This window comes from Giraffa tippelskirchi, chromosome 9, assembly GCF_054371585.1.
Source record: "Giraffa tippelskirchi isolate mGirTip1 chromosome 9, T2T-mGirTip1v1.2.pri, whole genome shotgun sequence".
Lineage (NCBI taxonomy): Eukaryota > Metazoa > Chordata > Mammalia > Artiodactyla > Giraffidae > Giraffa > Giraffa tippelskirchi.
In genome coordinates this window covers 80,320,127-80,342,000 of record NC_137283.1, presented here as the reverse complement: position 1 = coordinate 80,342,000, position 21,874 = coordinate 80,320,127, and positions in this window count along the sequence as shown.

The window sequence follows — 21,874 nt, the reverse complement described above, 5'->3', positions numbered from 1 at the left end:
TGGTGGACCACACAGACAAAGGTATTGGCATAGTCAATAAATATAAATATATGTTTTTCTGGAATTCTCTTGATTTTTTGATGATCCAGCAGATGTTGTCAATTTGATCTCTGGTTCCTCTGCCTTTTCTAAAAGCAGCTTGAACATCTGGAAGTTCACTCTTCATGCGAATCCCATGAACAATATGAAAAGGCAAAAAGGTATGATACTGAAAGATGAAGTCACCAGGTTGGTGGGTGCCTTATACGCTACTGGAGAAGACCGGAGAAATAACTCCAGAAAGAATGAAGAAATAGAGCCAAAGCAAAAACAGCTCCCAGTTGTGGATATGACTGATGATGGAAGTAAAGTATGATGCTGTAAAGAGCAGTGTTGCATAGGAACATGAAATGTTAGGTGTATGAATCAAAGTAAATTAAAAGTGGTCAAACAGGAGATGGCAAGAGGGGACATTGACATTTTACGAATCATTTTAGGAAAATGCACCAGAATGGGTGAATTAAATTTAGATTCTCATTATATCTACTACTGTGGGAAAGACTCCCAAAGAAGAAATGGAGTAGTCCTCATAGTCAAAAAAATAATCTGAGATGCAGTACTTGTTTCCAATCTCAAAAATGACAGAATGATCTCTATTCTTTTCCAAGACAAAAATTTCAGTATCACAGTAATAAAAGTCTATGTCTCAATCAGTAGAGCTGAAGAAGCTGAAGTTGAAATATTTTATGAAGACTTACATGACTTTCTAGAATTAACACACCATGAAGACATTCTTTTCATTATAGAAGACTCAAATGCAAAAGTAGGAAGTCAAGAGCTACTGGAGTAACAGACAAATTTGGCCTTGGAGTACAAAATGAAACAGGGCACAGGATAACAATAGAGTTTTGCCAAGAGAACGTACTGGTCATAGCAAATACACTCTTCCAACAACAGAAGAGAAGTCTCTACACATGGACATCACCAAATAGTCAACACAAAAATCGGATTGATTATATTCTTTGTAGCCAAAGATGGAGAAGCTGTATACAGTCAGCAAAAATAAGACTGGGAGCTGACTGTGGCTCAGACCATGAACTCCTTGTGGCTGAATTCAGACTTATATTTTAAAAAGCAGGAAAAACCACTAGACCATTCAGATATGACCTAAATCAAATCCCTTGCAATTATACAGTGGGAGTGATAAAGAGATTCAAGAGATTAGATCATATAGACAGAGTGCCAAAAAACTATGGATGGAGGTTCGTGACATTGTACAGGAGGCAGTGATCAGGAACATCCCCAAGAAAAAGAAATGCAAAAAGACAAAATGGTTGTCTGAGAATGCCTTACAAATAGCTGAGGAAAGAAGAGAAGTGAAAGGCATTGGAGAAAAAGAAAGATATATCCATTTGAATGCAGAGTTCCAAAATAGAGCAAGGAGAGATAAGAAACGCTTCCTCAGTGATCGATGCAAACAAATAGAGCAAAGCAATAGAATGGGAAAGACTAGAGATATCTTAGAGAAAATTAGAGATACCAAGGGACTATTTCATGCAAAGATGGGCACAATAAAGGACAGAAATGGTATGGACCTAAAAGAAGAAGAAAATGTTAAGAAGAGGTGGCAAGAATACATAGATGAACTGTACAAAAAAGATCTTCACGACTCAGATAATCATGATGGTGTGATCACTTACCTAGAGCCAGACATTCTGGAATGTGAAGTCAAGTGGGCCTTAAGAAGCATCGCTACAAACAAAGCTAGTGGAGGTGATGGAATTCCCGTTGAGCTATTTCATATCATAAAAGATGATGTTGTAAAAGTGCTGCACTGAGTATGCCAGCAAATTTGGAAAACTCAGCAGTGGCTGCAAGACTGGAAAAGGTCAGTTTTCATTCCAATTCCAAAGAAGGGCAATGCCAAAGAATGCTCAACATACCACACAATTGTATTCATCTCACATTCTAGCAAAGTAATGCTCAAATTTCTCCAAGCCAGGCCCTCAACAGTATGTGAACCATGAAATTCCATATGTTCAAGCTGGATTTAGAAAAAGCAGAGGAATTAGAGTTCAAATTGCCAACATCCGTTGGATCACAGAAAAAGCAAGAGAGTTCCAGAAAAATACCTACTTCTGCTTTTTTATTATGTCAAAATTTTTGACTGTGGATCACAACAAACTGTGGAAAATTCTTCAAGAGATGGGAGTACCAGACCACCTTACCTGCCTCCTGTGAAATCTGTATGCAGGTAAAGAAGCAACAGTCAGAACTCGGCATGAAAAAACAGACTGGTTCCAAATTGGGAAAGGAGTACATCCTGTCTGTGTATAGTCATCCTGCTTATTTAACTTATATGCAGAGTTCACCGTGGGTAATGCTGGCTGGATGAAGCATTGCAGGAATCAAGATTGCTGGGAGAAATATCAATAACATCAGATCTTCAGATGCCAACACCCTTATGGCCTAAAGTGAAGAAAAACTAAAGGGCCTCTTGATGAAAGTGAAAGTGATGAGTAGAAAAGCTAGCTTAAAACTCAACATTCAAAAAATGAAGGTCATGGCATCTGGTCCTATCACTTCATGACAAACAGATGGGGAAAGAGTGAGAGACCTTATTTTCTTGGTCTCCAAAATCTTGCAGATCCTGACTGCAACCATGATATTAAAAGATGCTTGCTCCTTCGAAGAAAAGCCATGACCAACCTAGACAGCATATTTAAAAGCAGAGACATTGCTTTGCCAACAAAGGTCCGCCTAGTCAAAGCTATGGTTTTTCCAGTAGTCTTGCATGGATGTGAGAGTTGGACTATAAAGAAAGCTGAGCACGAAAGAATTAATGCTTTTGAACAGTGGTGTTGGAGAAGACTCTTGGGAGTCTTGGACAGAAAAGAGATGAAACCAATCAATCCAAAAGGAATTCAGTCCTGAATATTCATTGGAAGGGCTCATGCTGAAGCCGAAACTCTAATACTTTGGCCACCTGAGGAGAAGAATCGACTCATTGGAAAACAGCCTGATGCTGGGAAAGGTTGAAGTCAGGAGAAAGTCACGGCAGAGAATGAGATGGTTGGATGAAGTCACTGACTCAATGGACATGAGTCTGAGAAAGCTCCAGGAGTTGGTGATGGACAGGGAAATTTGGTGTGTTGAAGTCCATGAGGTAGCAAAGAGTTGGACACAACTGAGTGACTGAATTGAACTGAAAGAATGAAGAAACATGAGGCACTGAAGGATGGGCACTTCTTATTCTACTTTATTTATATTGCTTTTTTTCTTGTTTTTTTAATTAATTTTTAAAATTAATTTATTTATTTTAGTTGGAGGCTAATTACTTTACAATATTGTAGTGGTTTTTGCCACACATTGATATAAATCAGCCATCGGTTTACATGTGTTCCTCATCCTGAACCCCCTCCCACCTCTCTCCCCATCCCATCCCTCTGCGTCATCCTGGTGCACCAGCCCTGAGCACTTATCTCATGCATTGAACCTGGACTGGCAATCTGTTTCACATATGATAATATACAGGTTTCAATGCTATTCTCCCAGATCACCCCACCCTCACCTTCTCCCACAGAGTCCAAAAGACTGTTTTTACATCTGTGTCTCTTTTTCTGTCTTGCATTTGCCATTTGCCCTAAAGTCAGGAACAAGACAAGGGTGCCCACTCTCAACACTACTATCCAACATAGTTTTGGAAGTTTTGGCCACAGCAATCAGAGCAGAAAAAGAAATAAAAGGAATCCAGATAGGAAAAGAAGAAGTAAAACTCTCACTGTTTGCAGATGACATGATCCTCTACATAGAAAACACTAAAAACTCTACCAGAAAATTACTAGAGCTAATCAATGAATATAGTAAAGTAGCAGGATATAAAATTAACACACAGAAATCCCTTGCATTCCTATATACTAACAATGAGAAAACAGAAAGAGAAATTAAGCAAACAATTCTATTCACCATCACAACGAAAAGAATAAAATACTTAGAAATATATCTACCTAAAAACCAAAAGACCTATATATAGAAAACTATAAAACACTGATGAAAGAAATCAAAGAGGACACAAATAGATGGAGAAATATACCATGTTCATGGATTGGAAGAATCAATATAGTGAAAATGAGTATACTACCCAAAGCAATCTATAGATTCGATGCAATCCCTATCAAGCTACCGACGGTATTTTTCACAGAACTAGAACAAATCATTTCACAATTTGTATGGAAATACAAAAAAACCTCGAATAGCCAAAGCAATCTTGAGAAAGAAGAATGGAACTGGAGGAATCAACCTGCCTGACTTCAGGCTCTACTACAAAGCCACAGTCATCAAGACAATATGGTACTGGCACAAAGAGAGAAATAAAGATCAATGGAACAAAATAGAAAGCCCAGAGATAAATCCATGCACCTGTGGACACCTTATCTTCGACAAAGGAGGCAAGAATATACAATGGAGAAAAGACAATCTCTTTAACAAGTGGTGCTGGGAAAACTGGTCAACCACTTGTAAAAGAATGAAACTAGAACAGTTTCTAACACCATACACAAAAATAAACTCAAAATGGATTAAAGATCTAAACATAAGGCCAGAAACTATAAAACTCCTAGAGGAAAACATAGGCAAAACACTCTCCGACATAAACCACAGCAGGATCCTCCATGACCCACCTCCCAGAATATTGGAAACGAAAGCAAAAATAAACAAAGCAGACCTAATTAAACTTAAAAGTTTTTGCACAACAAAGGAAACTATAAGCAAGGTGAAAAGACAGCCTTCAGAATGGGAGAAAATAATAGCAAATGAAGCAATGGACAAAGAATTAATCTCAAAAATACACAAGCAACTCCTGCAGCTCAATTCCAGAAAAATAAACAACCCAATCAAAAAATGGGCCAAAGAATTAAACAGACATTTCTCTAAAGAAGACATACAGATGGCTAACAAACACATGAAAAGATGCTCAACATCACTTATTATCAGCGAAATGCAAATCAAACCACAATGAGGTACCATTTCACGCCAGTCAGAGTGGCTGCTATCTAAAAGTCTACAAGCAATACATGCTAGAGAGGGTGTGGAGAAGAGGGGACCCTCTTACACTGTTGATGGGAATGCAAACTAGTATAGCCACTATGGAAAACAGTGTGAGATTCCTTAAAAAAAAAAAACTGGAAATAGAACTGCCATATGACCCAGCAATACCACTACTGGGCATACACACTGAGGAAACCAGAATTGAAAGAGACACGTGTACCCCAATGTCCATCGCAGCACTGTTTATAATAGCCAGGACATGGAAGCAACCTAGATGTCCATCAGCAGACAAATGGATAAGAAAGCGGTGGTACATATACAAATGGAATATTACTCAGCCATTAAAAAGAATACCTTTAAATCAGTTCTAATGAGGTGGATGAAACTGGAGCCCATTATACAGAGTGAAGTAAGCCAGAAATAAAAACACCAATACAGTATACTAACACATATATATGGACTTTAGAAGAATGATAATGATAGCCCTATTTATATTGCTTTAAATATCACACTCTGACCAAAAAGTCATAAATAGGTCCTGAACTTTCATTAAATGTGTTACGTATTTGGTTTATTATTAATATATTGATTAGTTTTCCTAATGGGACTACAGCAAAGCTCTTTATTCTAAATAAAAAGTTTTCCAAAAGTTGCAAGTGATGAATGCTATACCTTATAAGTAATAAAACGCTTACAATATTTTATTTTTTGTTTGTTTGTTTGTTTTTTAGTAGAGAATATTCTGCTTTTGGTCCATATGTAAAGTCTTCTGGGGGAAATTAGCAACCATCATGATTATCAAAAAATGCCTTTTTTCTATAAACTTAAATTCTAAGCACAAAAGTTATTTTAATCTGAAGAAACAGACATGAATTTAAAAGTAATCTCAAGACCATGAAAGAAAATGAATCCTGCATTTATCCAATGTCAGTAGAAAATATTTAAGCACAGAGAACTTGATTTTATATGGATGTTACGGATAATGTTTAAGTTTAAATAAGATTAAAAAAGTTAAACAGTTGTTAATATGCTTCTCTTTTAAATTAACTTGTTGACTTTGTTTTTTAGGAAAGGATTGCTAAAAGTAGTCACACTGCAATGAATAACTCATAGTGTAGTTGCTCCCAAGAATACAGTGTGTGTTCACACATATCTCAGATGCCAGAAGAACTTGGATGAGAGCTGTTTCCCTTATGGCTTCTCAAGAATGTATGTTCTCTTCTCTGAGAACTGTTTGAATTTTCTGATAGTTGGTCTTATTTTTTGTCTTGAAGTGAGAGTGCTAATGATCAAGGAAAGAAAGAAACCATTTTTGAACTGAATGTCAGTTAAAGTAAGATATGGCTTACTCCATGTTCGACTATATCTGTAGAAACTTGGACTCCAAGTGTTAGTGGAATTAAATGAAAGCACTGAAACATATTTTTCAGGGATATAGGTACAAGAGGAGAAAGCCCCTATCCTTAAACATGTTCTTCTCATCCTTAGCCACCCAGAGCCACCCATTCTGATGGTTACAGTCAAAAGAACTTTCTCCTCTGTGACTGCTTCTCTTCAACAATTTTAAACTCTCCATCCCCCTTCTGATGTCTATGTCAGAAGCTTTCTCTGTCTTTTTCACTGTAAGAAAACTTCTGCCACATGCACACAAATTAAAAACTCATCCTTTATATATATTAATATATATTAATCCTGTATGTATATATATGGTTTAGTAATATATATTGCTTAGTCAGGAGAATGAGAAGACAAGCCACCAACTGAGAGAAAATATTTCTGAAACTCATATTTATAAAAGGGCTAGTATCTTAAATAACAAACAAATAGAGAACTTTTAAAATTCAATAAAAAGAAGAAATAATGACAAGAAGGGAAAAGTAATTCAACAGCTACCTCACTGAAGAAGATATACAGACAGCAAATAAGCATCAAAAGATGCTCAGTGTATCTACACTGTTGTTGTTGTTCAGTGGCTAAGAAATGCCTGCTCTTTACAAACCTATGAGTGTCAGGCTTTCCAGTCCTTCACTATCTCCCAGAGTTTGATTAAACTCATGTCCATTGAGTCAGTGATGCCATATAACCATCTCATCCTCTGTTGACCCCTTATCCTCTTGAACTCAATCTTTCCCAGCACCAGGGTCTTTTCCAGTGAGTTGGCTCTTCATATCAGGTGACCAAATTATTGGAATTTCATCTTCATCATCAGTGCTCCCAATGAATATTCAGGGATGATTTCATTTAGGATTGAATGGTTTGATTTCCTTGCTGTCTAAGGAACTCTCAAGAGTATTCTCCAGCACCACAGTTCAAAAGCATCAGTTCTTCAAAACTCAGCCTTCTTTATGGTCCAACTCTCACATCCATACATGACTACTGGAAAAACTGCAGCTTTGACTTCAGAGACGCATGTCTGCAAAGTTGTCTCTAAATTTTTAATATGCTGTCTGTGTTTGTCATAGCTTTACATTCACAGATCAAGCGTCTTTTTTTAAGGCAGCTTTTTCAGTCTCTTCTTTCACCTTCATCAAGGGGCTATTTAGTTCCTCTTCACTTTCTGTCATTAAAGTGGTATCATCTGCTTATCTGAGGTTGTTGATATTTCTCCTGGTAATCTTGATTCCAACTGGGAGTCATCCAGCCTGACTTTTCCCATGATGTACTCTGCATTTAAGTTTAATAAGCAGGGTAACAGTATATAGCCTTGATGTACTCTTTTCGAAATTTTGAAACAGTCCATTGTTTCATGTAAGAGCCCACCTGTTGCTTCTTGTCCTACATGCAGGTTTCTCAGGAACCTGGTAAGGTGGTCTGGTATTACCATTTCTAAGAATTTTCCACAGTTTGTTGTGATCCATAGAGTCAAAGGCTTTAGTGTAGTCAGTAAAGCAGAAATATATCTTTTTTTTTTTTAATTCCCTTGCTTTTTTCTTTGATCCAATGGATGTTGGCAATTTGATACCTGGTTCCTCTCCTTTTGTAAATCCAGTTTGTATATCTGGAATTTCTCGGTTTTGAAGTAAAGTATTCCCAAAGCCTAGCTTGAAGGATTTTGAGCATAATCTTGCTAGCATATGAAATTAGTGCAAATGTTTGGTAATTTGGACTTTATTTGTCATTGCCTTTCTTCGGGATTGAAATGAAACTAACATTTCCCAGTCCTGTGGCTACTGCTGAGCTTTCAAATTTACTGGCATATCAAGTGCAAGACTTTAACAGCATCATATCTTAGGATTTTAAATAGCTACTTGGATTTCCATCACTTCCATTAGTTTTGTTCATATTAAATGTTCCTAAGACTCACTTGTTTTCATACTCTAGGATTTCTGGCTCGAGGTAAGTGACCACACTATCATGATTATCTAGATCATTAAGACATTTTTTTGTACAGTTCTTCTGTATATTCTTGCCACCTCTTCTTAATATCTTCTGCTTCTGTTAGTTTCTTAACATTTCTCTCCTTTATTGTGCCCATCTTTGCATGAAATATTCCCTTGGTATCTCTAATTTTCTTGAGGAGTCTCTCATTCTATTGCTTTCCTCTATGTCTTTGCATTGTTCACTTAAGAAGGTTTTCTTATCTCTCCTTGCTATTGTGTAGAACTCTGCATTCAGGTGTGTATATCTCTTACTTTTTCCTTTACCTTTAACTTCCCTTTTTCTCAGCTATTTGTAAGGCCTCCTCAGAAAACCACTTTGCCTTCTTGTGTTTCTTTTTCTTGGGGATGATTTTGGTCACAACCTCCTGTATGATGAACCTCTATCCATAGTTCATCAGGCACTCTATCTATCAGATCTAATCTCTTCTGTCTGTCACCTCCACTGTATAATCATAAGAAAGTTGATTTAAGTCATACTTGAATGGCCTATTGTTTTTCCCTATCTTCTTCAACTTGAGCCTGAATTTTGCAATAAGGAGCAAAATGGTTCATGATCTGAGCCACAGTCAGCTCCAGGTCTTGTTATCACTGACAGTATATAGTTTCATATACAGCTGCAAAGAATAGAATCAATCTGATTTAGGTGTTGACCATCTGGTGATGTTCATGTGTAGAGTCATCTCTTATGTTATTGGAAGAGGGTGTTTGCTATAATCAGTGCATTCTCTTGGCAGAACTCTGTTACTCTTTGTCCTGCTTATTTTGTACTCCAAGGCCAAACTTTTCTGTTACACTTGGTATCTCTTGACTTCCTACTTTTGCATTCCGGTCCCCTGTGATGACAAGGACATCTTTTTTTTTTTTTTTTCCATGTTAGTTCTGGAAGTTCTTGTAGATCTTCAGAGAACTATTCAACTTCAGCGTTTTTGGCGTTAGTGGTTGGGGCATAGGCTTGGATTACTGTGATGATGAATGGTTTGCTTTGGAAATGAATTTAAATCATACTGTCATTTTTGAGATAGCATCTGAGAATTGCATTTTGTACTCTTTTATTGACTACGAGGGCTTCTCCATTTCTTCTAAGGGATTCTTGCCCATAGTAGTACATATAATGGTCATCTGAATTAAATTTGCCTGCATCCATCCATTTTAGTTCACTGATTCCTGAAATGTTGATTTCACTCTTGTCATCTGCTGTTTGATCCGATTTAATTTATCCCGATTCATGGACCTAACATTCCATGTTCCTATGCAGTATTGTTCTTTACAGCATTGGATTGTACTTTCTTTCACCACCAAACACATCCACTACTGAGCAATGTTTGCACATTAGTCCAGCCTCTTCATTCTTCATGGACTTCTTTCTCTGCTCTTCCCCAGTAGCATGCTGAACACCTACCAACCTTGGGGGCTCGTCTTACAGTGTCATATCTTGTTGACATTGTGTTGCCCATTGTGTTCATGAAATTCTCAAGGCAAGAATACTGAAGTTGCTTTCTATTCCTTTCTCCAGTGGACTACATTTTCTCAGGCTCTGGTTAGGAGGAACATAGATTTCAGCTGGTTCAGTTAGCCTGATGACATGCCTGGCACCCTAGTTGTCCCACTACTGGTCCTTGTTGAGTGTGCAAACCTTCAGTGGCTGCTCCAGGCCAGGGCAAAGGCTTTGCTGGGGTTTCTGAGAAGGGGGTCCAGGGAAGACTGGAGCCAAGGTTGGAGGAGGCCCAGAAGTAGAAGGCTCCCCTTTTGGCCTTCCTCTGGCTGATCTGTTGCCCATGTGACTTGCTGCCGACAGAGCTCTGGTCCCCACTTTTCCTCCCCGCCCCTGCTCCTCAGTGTTATTGTCCAGGTCTGTCAGCCTGGCTACCTCAATGGGGGAGCACAGTGATTCAAGGCCTCCCACCTCGCCGGGCTATGAACGCAGGGCAATATTCACTACCTCGTTCCCTCCTCTGTCCTGATCTCCGCAAGGCCACTTTTTGTGCTGCCACTGTCTCTTTTGGCTGCTGCCGCCATTCTGTCCTGCCAGCATCTTTTGAATGATTAGGGAAATGCAAATTAGAATAATGCAATATCACTGCACACACATTAGAACGGCTAAAATCCAAACCTCTGACAAAACTAAGTGTTAGCAAGCATGTGGTGCAGAAGAAACTCTCATTAATTGCAAAAGGGTATAGCCACTTAACAAGATATTTTGGCAGTATCATATAAAATAAACATATCCTTACCATATGGTCACATTGTCCCACTGCATGAAACTTACTCCAGTGCCTTGAAAAGTTGGAAGCATCCAAGATGTCCTTCCTTAGGTAAATGAGGAAATTAACTGAGATATCTCCAAACAATAGAATAGCTCTCAGTGATAAAAAGAAATGAGCCATCAAGCTACTAAAACATATGAAGGAACCTCAGATGTATATTGTTAAGTGAAAAGAGTCAATCCTAAGAGGCCACATACTGCATGCTCTCAACTGTACAAATGACATTTGGGGAAAAGCAAGACTATGGATGTAGTAAAAAGAGCAGTAGTTGCCAGAGATTGAGGGTGGGAGGGCAAAAGAGTTAGAATGGCAATATCTTTTAGGGAAGTTAAACTATCCTAAATGATACTTCACCAATGGGCACATGCCATTATTCCTTTCTCAAACTCATAGAATTGCAACCCATAGTAAACTATGGACTTCAGTTAATAACGATGTTTCAGTGTTGTCTCATCACTTGTAACAAATGTTAGATATTACCAGACTAATGCAAGATGCTAATAAAAGAAGAAATTGGAATGGAGACAGTGGGGCCTGTGAGTGCTTTCTGTACTTTCCATTCAGTGCCTTTGTGTATTTAAGAATGCTTCTAAAAAGACTATTAACTTTTCTTGTATTTAAAATGTATTTTTTTTTATGAATTAATTACAAATGAGAGTGACCAGGATTGGTTAAGAACTGTGCAGTCTCCACAGACACTGTGTGGTCCTTTGTGTGGCTGACTCTCTCAGTGTAGGGGTCAACCTACAAATTGTCTGCCTCAGCCACACCTTCTTGTTCCCTTAAATTAAGAATAAGCACCATCCCAGTCCTGCTGTGGGACTTTCCAGATGACTCAGTGGTAAAGAATCTGCCTGCTAATGCAGGAGATGCAGGAGACATGGGTTCGATTCCTGGGGTGGGAAGATTCCCTGGAGGAGGAAATAGCAACCCACTCTAGAATTCTTGCCTGGAGAATCCCATTGACAGAGGAGTCTGGCCAGCTACAGTTCATAGGGTTGCAAAGATTTGGACATGACTGAATGACTGAGCATGCAGGTCCCGGTATCCAGGTCTTTCTGAACATAAATGTCAGGTGTTGATATTCCCAGGTGAACACTGACCAAATAAATAGGTAACCGAAAGATATAACCCCTGTAAGAGGAAATCAACATATGCTAAATGAAGCAGACTTTTAAATCAGAGGGATTAAAAATGTGGGTTACATAGCCTTAACTATATAAGGGAGAATACAAGTAATAAGAGGCAGACATAAGATCTCATTTGAAGTTGGTTTTCTGGCATATGAAGAATATAGTAGTTGAAGAAAATAATGTGGTAAAAAGGATTTTTAAACACCAAAATTGTTATGAATGAAGAAAGAAGTTCATCCTGAGGAATGTGCTGGTTCTGCCTATACTGTGCCTGTTCCCAAGATATATATATAAACACATATTCACTAGCATGGTTGCTGCTGTGTGTGGGGGCAAGGAATTCTGTGTGTTGTTTGTGTTCTGTTGCTTTCTGTGAATTTGTAAAAGTTATTTAAATGATATACAAATAATATTGGTGATATTCATCTAAAAACATGATTATATTACTTCAAAGATCTTTTAGATGTCAAGATCATCTAGTATTATATTACATTATAAGGTCATGTTTTATATGATGCTAAAATAGTTTTGCATTTTTCAGGATATAGAGTACAATTCGTAGTACAGCAAAATATGGTGTCAGTACGTAATACTAAACTCATAATAGTGAAATAAGCAATTATCTCTAAAGAAATTAGAAACAGACCAGTAGAGAAAACATAATTTATACAATTTTTAGGAAAGTAAATTTTGTTTACTTTTTTTATCAAGATTCAAACATATTATTTACAAAAGTGTTGAATAATAAGGATTATTTACAGCTCATAAAATAATTGTATGGCATATACTGCTGCTGCTGCTACTGCTAAGTTGCTTCAGTCATGTCCGACTCTATGCGACCCCATAGATGACAGCCCACCAGGCTCCCCCATCCCTGGGATTCTCCAGGCAAGAACACTGGAGTGGGTTGCCATTTCCTTTGCAAATTCAAAGTCTTGATTTTTTTGTAAATAAAGATTAGTTTCAAGTCTCAGTCTTAGGTGTGGATTAATTTAGTAAACCATGCTTAACAACAAAAAAAAAAGTATAAAAATCATTAAGAATTTTTTCCATTATTGTTAAACAAGTATATGGGTACAATAGTAATATAGCACCAGAAGAACTAATAGATTCTCCCAAAGACCTTTTTGCCTTCTCCCAGTGTTCCGTCAGCAGATTCTGCTATCAAAAATAAGAGCTTCTTTTCAGTTCAGTTCAGTTGCTCAGTCGTGTCCAACTCTTTGAGACCCCATGGACTGCAGCACACCAGGCCTCCCTGTCCATCACCAACTTCTGGAGCTTCTTTTAATGCTTAATTGATTTCTTCATTTTTTAATTTTTAAACAAAATCAGAAAAACAGCAATGCACTCCCTTGGCCAGAATAATTTATATATTTTTTTCCCAACTATCCACCTAAATTATAAATTATCAACAAATTAAAATAGATCATGTTTGACCTTTCCAATGCATTTTATTAACATTATTTTCCTCAGCTTTCCATTTATATTCACTGCTAGCTTATATTTTACAGAACAGGTTACATTAAACTATACTTTCAATGCAATATAATGCCTGGCAGGGGACCTATGATATTTAAGAGTTTCTCAGTCAGTAGCCCTAGTAAAGATATTTAGCATTCACACCAACTAAATGATCTAGGCTAAAAATAGTATCTTTACAAATTTGCATTTTCCAGAAATTTTGCAGAAAGGGTGTCATGGTTTGAAAACCAGATAATTTTCAGTTTATTTCCAAAAATGAAAGTTAAATCTGATTTAAATATTACCTATATATATAAACAACTTTTATTCCACATAAGGGGAATTATTGGAGGATAATGGTGATGAGGCATATTATTAATCAAGTACTTTCCAGAAATTAATTTGGTTCAAATTAAAGTACAGTTTGGATTCCCAGGTGGCTGATTCATAAAGATCCCAAAAGATGTCCATTCAGCCCCTGGGTGAGGAAGATCCCATAGAGGAGGAAATGGCAATGCACTCCAGTGTTCTTGCCTGGAGAATCCCGTGGGCAGAAGAGCCTGGCAGACTACATTCCGCTGGGTCACAAAGAGACACAATCGAGCAATTGAGCACACATGCAAGTTATAGTTAGCTTTACTGCTCAGACTCATCCTAAGTAATTCACAGTAGTCTAGTTTAGGACTATAAAGTCAGGATAAAGCTAGAGCTTACTCTTCACACCAATTAAGATGCTATTTTAATGTAATGTGTTATTATAAAAACAAACTAACTGTACAATCATGGTTTAGCAACTTATGACATTTATGCAAAAGACTGAGATAAACTTGATTTTTGGTCACTTTCACATGTCTCTTGATTGTCACACAGCATCCCTTCTCTCATGTAGCTTCCAGGTTTCCTCTTTATATTACTTAGGCTAGAAGCTTATCTTTAGTAAACAATATTTTTCTTCTAACAGGTATCTAAGAGAAGTTTTCAGAGCATATAATGGTATTTTTTTTTGTTGCTAAAGTCTAAATCACACAATATAGTTATGGAATGAGAAATTAATGGGATTCATATATGGGCACATGTGCGAACTTTCAAAACAATATAGAAGTATATACCTTTAGAAAGTTTTTTCTCATCACTTCAATACCTTAACTGAGTATAAAGTCAATCAGTGGCAACAATATTTTGTTCCAAATACATGCTAAAATCAATATAGATTATCATTTTTTATTATTTTTTTTAGAAAAATCTTAGAGACTAGAGGGTAAATCATCAAGAACTATATAATTAAATAAATGGAATATAGATTTGGCTAAATAACATGATATGAATATGGTCAAAACACATTGCTAAATCAGTTGATAAGAATAAATCTTGTGATCTCCTTTCATATTTTAAATCAGATATTGACAAATTCAAGTAGCTTGAAGAAAACCAACTCTTATACTCAGTTTCAAAATGTCTTTTTTTTTTAAATGAATAGACAGCCATATATGTGGGTTTCAATTTAAAAGCATAGCTATCATTATTAGAGAAAAACAACCAATGTAAATAATTAATTTTTATTCAGTAAAATTTTCAGAATACACATTTTTCAGCAATAATTTTCCCCAGCTGATTTCCAAAAAGAGGCTATTTCAAAAATGCTTGTCTGAGGAGACCTTACAAATAACTGAGAAAAGAGAAGTGAAAGGAAAGGAGAAAAGGAAAGATACACCTATTTGAATTGCAGAGTTCCAAAGAATGGCATGGAGACATATGAAAGCCTTCCTCAGAGATCAATGCAAAGACCTAGAGGAAAATATTAGAATGAAAAAGACCAGAGATCTCTTAGAGAAAATTAGTGATACCAAGGGAATATTTCATGCAAAGATGGGCACAATAAAGGACAGAAATGGTATGGACCTAAGAGAAGCAGAAGATATTAAGAAGAGGTGGCAAGAATATACAGAAGAACTATACAACTGAATGGTGTGATCACTGAACTGAATGGTGTGATCACTCACCTAGAGCTGGACATCCTGGAATGCAAAATCAAGTGGACCTTAGGAAGCATCACTATGAGCAAAGCTAGTGGAGGTGATGGAAGTCATGTTGAGCTATTTCAAATCATAAAAAATGATGCTGTTACAGTGTTGCACTGAGTATGTCAGCAAATTTGGAAAACGCAGCAATGGCCATGGACTGGAAAAGGTTAGTTTTCATTCTAATCCCCAAGGAAGGCAATGCAAAATAATGTTCAAACTACCACACAATTACACCCATCTCACACACTAGCAAAATAATGCTGAAAATTCTCCAAACCAAGCTTCAACAGTACGTAAACCATGAATTTCCATATGTTCATGCTGAATTTAGAAAAGGCAGAGGAACCAGAGATCAAATTTTCAACATCTGTTGGATCATTGAAAAAATGAGTTCCAGAAAAGCATATAATTCTGCTTGTTTGATTATGCCAAAATATTTGACTGTGTCAATCACAAGAAACTGAAAAGTTCTTAAAGAGATGGGAATACCAGATCACTTACCTGCCTCTTGCAAAATCTGTATGCAAGTCAAGAAGCAACAGTTAGAACTGTACACGAAACAACAGATGGGCTCCAAATAGGGAAAGGAACACGTCAAGGCTGTATATTGTCACCCTGCTCACTTAACTTAGATGCAGAGTATATCATATAAAATGCTGGGATGGATGAAGCACAAGCTGGAATCAAGATTGCCAGGTGAAATATCAATAACCTCAGATATGCAGATGACACCACCCTTATGACAGAAAGCTAAGAAGAACTAAAGAGACTTTTGATGAAAGTGAAAGAGGAGAGTGGAAAAAGCTGGCTTAAAACTCAGCATTCAGAAAACTAAGATCATGGCCTCCGCTCCCATCACTTCATGGCAAATAGATGAGGAAACAATGGAAAAAGTGACAGATTTCATTTTAGTGGGTTTCAAAATCAATGTAGATGGTGACTGCAGCAGTGAAATTAAAAAACGTTGCTCCTTGGAAGAAAAGCAATGACCAACCTAGGCAGCATATTAAAAAGCAGAGACATTGCTTTGCCAACAGAGGTCCATCTAGTCAAAGGTATTGCTTTTCCAGTAGTCATGTATGGATGTGAGAGTTGGACTATAAAGAAAGCCGAGCACTGAAGAACTGATTCTTTTGAACTGTGGTGTTAGAGAAGACTTAAGAGTCCTTTGGACTGCAAGATCAATCCAGTCAATCCTAAATGAATTAGTCCGGAATATTCATTGGAAGGACTGATGCTGAAACTGAAATTCCAATAATTTTGTTACTTGATGTGAAGAACTGACTCACTAGAAAAAGCCCTGATGCTGGGAAAGATTGAAGGCAGGAGAAGGGGATGCCAGTGGACAAGATTGTTGAATGGCATTACTGACTCAATGGACATGAGTTTGAGCAAGCTCCAGGAGTTGGTGATGGACAGTGAAGCCTGGTGTGCTGTAGTCCATGGGGTCGCAAAAAGTCGGACACGACTGAGAGACTGAACTTAATTGAACTGAACCAAAGTTCATGATATGGAAAGCTTATAATTCATTTTTTTACAACTTACATGAAACTTAAAGCCAAATTTTGTGTGTTTCCTATTTTTTACAGAAAAGATAAAGGGATATCTGGAATTATAATACTCAGATGAAGATTATGAAACATATTATAAAAAATTCTGATCAAATATGCTTCTTTCAAAAAAAAATTACAGAGGGGATTAAAGTCTTTAGGTTTTCTTTCACAAAAGTTTTGGAGTTACCATCCAAGGACGAATTTCTGGGCAAAAAATAAGCTTGTGTTTACTTTTCAAATAACAGTCTAATTTGAGAAATTATGAAAGAAAGAAAACGAAGGAATAAAATATTTTTCATTTGCATTTCTTTAGGCCATAATTGATCTGTAAAATCAATATGTTTTTCATTAATCTAACCTGTTGAATCTCAGATGGAAGAGGTACTAAAGTTCAAGGTGTTGGAATGTTTGTAACATAATGACAAGTTCCTACAAGGAAAGGATGGAAGTGCTTCAGAGGTACTAGATTTAGCAAATGAAAGTACCAGATGTCAAGTTAAATTGAAATTTCAAGTAAATAATTAATAAATTTTAGTAGTATAGGCCTGAGATTTTCATATTAATATTCCAGTCCTAACACAAATCTATTAAATCATAACTAATGAAGAAGGAGACTAAGGCCTCTGTTTGGTTTAAAATTTTCTCAGTGATTTAATATGAAGTCAAGTTTGAGAATCACTGTGATTAACAGTTATTTATTTTTGAAATCACCTATCTGATACATACAATGACAACCACAGCCACACAGCAAATCCAGGAGCAGATTAACCTGAGCCCTTGTGCCTTCTGTGAGTTATGATGCTCTCTGTTGGTTGAGGGTTAGCCTCAAGTTTTCAACCTGACCTTGATCTCCACTCTGGCTTCCTTTTTCCTAAGTTGCAGAACAAGCACAAGTTCCACCACTCAGTTCATTTCCTCATGTTCAAGGTCATAAGGGAATAGGTACAGAAATAATAATAATGTTTGTTATAAAACTATCTAACCAATGGGTGAAGAATTTAATTACCAATACAATGGGTATTATGTTTCATCTCAAAACATATGAGATGGTTGAGGATGCTAAAAATGGTAGAGCAGATAGGAAATTGATTACATCAGAAAACCCAGTCATGTGCTTCCTGAGTATGCCATTAACATCTTTGAGCCACAGTTACCTCATTGATAAAATTGACGGTATGCCTTGATGACTGTCAAGTTATAAAAATATATAAGGATTAGTTTTTAAAGTGTCTTGTGGAAAAACTAAGATTGGCACATGCAAGCTATTAGATGATTAATATCTCCAGACCATTGTTATAAGAGGGACGCATTTTAAATAAAATGCTGAGGAGATAAAATAGAGTATAATAGATATTTATGCTCCATACTTGTTATTTGGGAGAGCTATTAGATACAATTAAATGTAGATGACAAATTTGCAGCCTACCTTGATAGTAATGCTATGAACTTTTCAGAAAATTGAAACTCAGTTTTAGAGGAAATAAATGTGTCTTGCTTTCAGCTCACCTGCAAAATAATCAATGACCTATTTAGAATTACATAGTAGAAACAACAATACTTTCATGAATTTTAATTAAAATTTATCTTCCCCAATGGACACAGAAGTGGCTTTCAAGCACTACCTATCTGTTAGGGACTAACACTGCTTTCTTAAGTGACAAAAGTGAGGTATTTCCTTTAAATTTAATAGACTAATAAGCATTATTTTTTCCTCTATCCCCAGTCTGGGATATGTCCATTTATTTTATTTTTTCCCTTTTAAACTACTACCAAAGATAGTGATGGATGAATATTGTCCTCAACTTTAAAGCTTTTGGTTTGTCTTGTAGTTTAAGAATATATTTTATCAAAAGAATCTGAATTTATTAGTTCTCGAGATAAAATAAATGTGTCATTAAACATTATATATAAGAGAGTAGTTGAGATGAGTAAAGGATGAGAATGGGACAGTTGTCAATTTTAAGTTATTCAAAAACATAAGAAACTAATAAGTTCGTTACAGCCTACTAGTATTTTAAGTATTTATGACTCAAATACATTATTCAGTTTATCTCTTCACTATGCACTAAAAAAAAAAACAATATTTAAAAAGTTATGCAAAACCATGTTCATGTACTCTTATGTGCCCATTGTTTATCTAAAGTTGTTAAACATATTGGGCTGAACGTAAACACAAATTGTGAAATGTGTCCTATGTAGATGAAGAAGGTCAGAATTCAGCATCATTTTGATTGCTCTGCCACTTAGAACATGTGTGTAATCAAGGTCTACAGCAGAAGTAAAAATATAATGATTTGCATGTGTCCAAGGTCTTTATGTTATATTAGGGCTATCATAGGCTGTCAGCAATTAATAAATCTTTAAGAATCAAAAGTTTTTAACATTCTAATCTCTTAAATGTTCCAAAGATAGGTTTGAACTTTCCGTATCTTCTTCATTTTAAGAACCCAAGTTCAGCCAGTATTTCCCCAAATGACAACTGTGTTAAAAACAAAAAACAAATGGCAACAACAAAAAAAACACCTATTATTTGAATAAACAGATTTTTTGTGACAGAAATTTAAACACATCATTAAAAAAGATTCCCTGCAGGATGATATGTTTATTAGATTAGTGAATTCAGGTACATATTTTTATCATTGCATAAAGTTTGGTTTAATTTGTTGATTTTTAAATGTGTGCATGTGTGCTCAGTCACTTCAGTCGTGTCCAACTCTTTGCGACCCCATGGACCATAGCCCACCAGGCTCCTCTGTTCATGGGATTCTATAGGCAAGAATACTGGAGTGGGTTGCCATGCCCTTCTCCTTGGCATCTTCCCAACCCAGGGATTCAAGCCCTGCCTCTTATGTCTCCTGCATAGGCCAAAGAGTTCTATACCACTAGTGCCACCTGGGAAGACCTTTTAAATTTGTATTTAATATTAATTACAATACTAAGTTTGCTCTTAACATTTTTAAAGTTATTTGTGATAACTTCTTAATCAAACAGTTTCCAACTTTGGCCTCTTCCATTTTCTTTCAGTTCTTTGCTTTCTTTATGATTAATTTCCACTCTAATGTTTATTATTTGTATTTCCTTCCTTACAGTCTCTTTAAAGTTATTTTTCTCCCTTGTTTTTGAGTTAATGCTTAGTTTTCTAGTTGCATATATTTTGTGTTTTTCAATGTGTACATTTAAGAATAAAAATTCCATTTTATCTCTATATAAGTATTAATATATGTATAGTATATATTGCATATATGTTAGCTTCCTTTTTTTCAGTCACATACTCTAATGTTGTTCTGTAGTGAAAACTGTGGTCTGCTTCACCTACTTGTCATGCTGATTGTCTTTCTGTGTCACTAGAATATAAGTCCCTTATAGCAAGACAGTTTGTCTGCTCTGTTCGTTTTCATAATCCCTGAATTAGAAGAGAGATTGGCACACAACAAACCTCACTAATTACTTGTTGAATCAATTATTTGTGTTCTAGAGGTATCAGTTGCCTTAGGTGAATTTTTACATTATTCGTTTATGTTCTTGTGTTTCTATAAATATGTGATATTATAGTCTTTTCATACAGACTGGGGATTCAATTTATCACAGAGTTGTTTTTTGTTTGTTTGTTTTGTTTTTAGTTTTTCCCACCTCTTATTTGTGTTGAAAAGAAAATTTTCTTAATAATCATATTATTCTAATTTTTAAAAATTCAAAAGGGTCTTATGTTGAAGTTAATTTTTCAAGGTCCTCATTCAGTTTAGTTGAGTTCAGTTACTCATCCATGTCCTACTCTTTGCGACCCCATGGACTACAGCACACCAGGCCTCCCTGTCCATCACCAGCTCCTGGAGTCTACTCAAACTCATGTCCATTGAGTCGGTGATGCCATCCAACCATCTCATTCTCTGTCGTCCCCTTCTCCTTCCACCTTCAGTCTTTCCCAGCATCAGGGTCTTTTCCAATGAGTCAGCTCTTCACATCAGATGGCCAAAGTATTGGAGTTTCAGCTTCAGCATCAGTCCTTCCAATGAACATTCAGGACTGATTTCCTTTAGGGTGGACTGGTTGGATCTCCTAGCTGTCCAAGTTACTCGCAAGAGTCTTCTCCAACACCACAGTTCAACAGCATCAATTCTTCTACACTCAGCTTTCTTTATAGTCCCAACTCTCACATCCATACAAGACTACTGGAAAAACCATAGCTTTGACCAGGTGGACCTTTGTTTGGCAAACTAAAGTCTCTGCTTTGTAACATGCTGTCTAGATTAGTCATAACTTTTCTTCCAAGTAGCAGGTGTCTTTTAATTTCATGGCTGAAGTCACCATCTGCAGTGATTTAGGAGCCCCCCAAAATAGCCTGCCACTGTTTCCCTGTTTCCCCATCTATTTGCCATGAAGTGATGGGACTGGATGCCACGATCTTAGTTTTCTGAATGTTGAGCTTTAAGCCAACTTTTTCACTCTCCTCTTTCAGTTTCATCAAGAGGGTCTTTAGTTCTTCACTTTCTGCCATAAGGTTGGTGTCATCTGCATATTTGAGGTTATTGACATTTCTCCCGGCAATCTTGATTCCAGCCTGTGCTTTATCCAATCCAGCATTTCTCATGATGTACTCTGCATATAAGTTAAATAAGCAAGCAGGGTGACAATATACTGCCTTGACATACTCCTTTCCCGATTTGGAACTAGTCTGTTGTTCCATGTCCTGTTCTAACTGTTGCTCCTTGACCTGCATACAGATTTCTAATTTATAAACACATGAACTTCAGTACTGAGAAACCATATTGAAACTTTTTGTTTTTTAATTTCTTCTTCCCTGTTATCTCTTTCTAAGAATACTAAGAATCATCTGAGTTGGATCATCTGGGGTTTTTTTGTTTGTTTGTTTGTATTTTATTTTCTCTTCTTATGCTTTCATTTTATATCTATAGCTATCTATCCATATATATATACTTTTTTCCAGGGGGTCTGCTTTCTTGAAATTTTTACTATTTTTTCATTCAAAATTTCTCATTTTTTAAATTTCTTCTCTCATTATTTTCCAAAAGCTCTAAT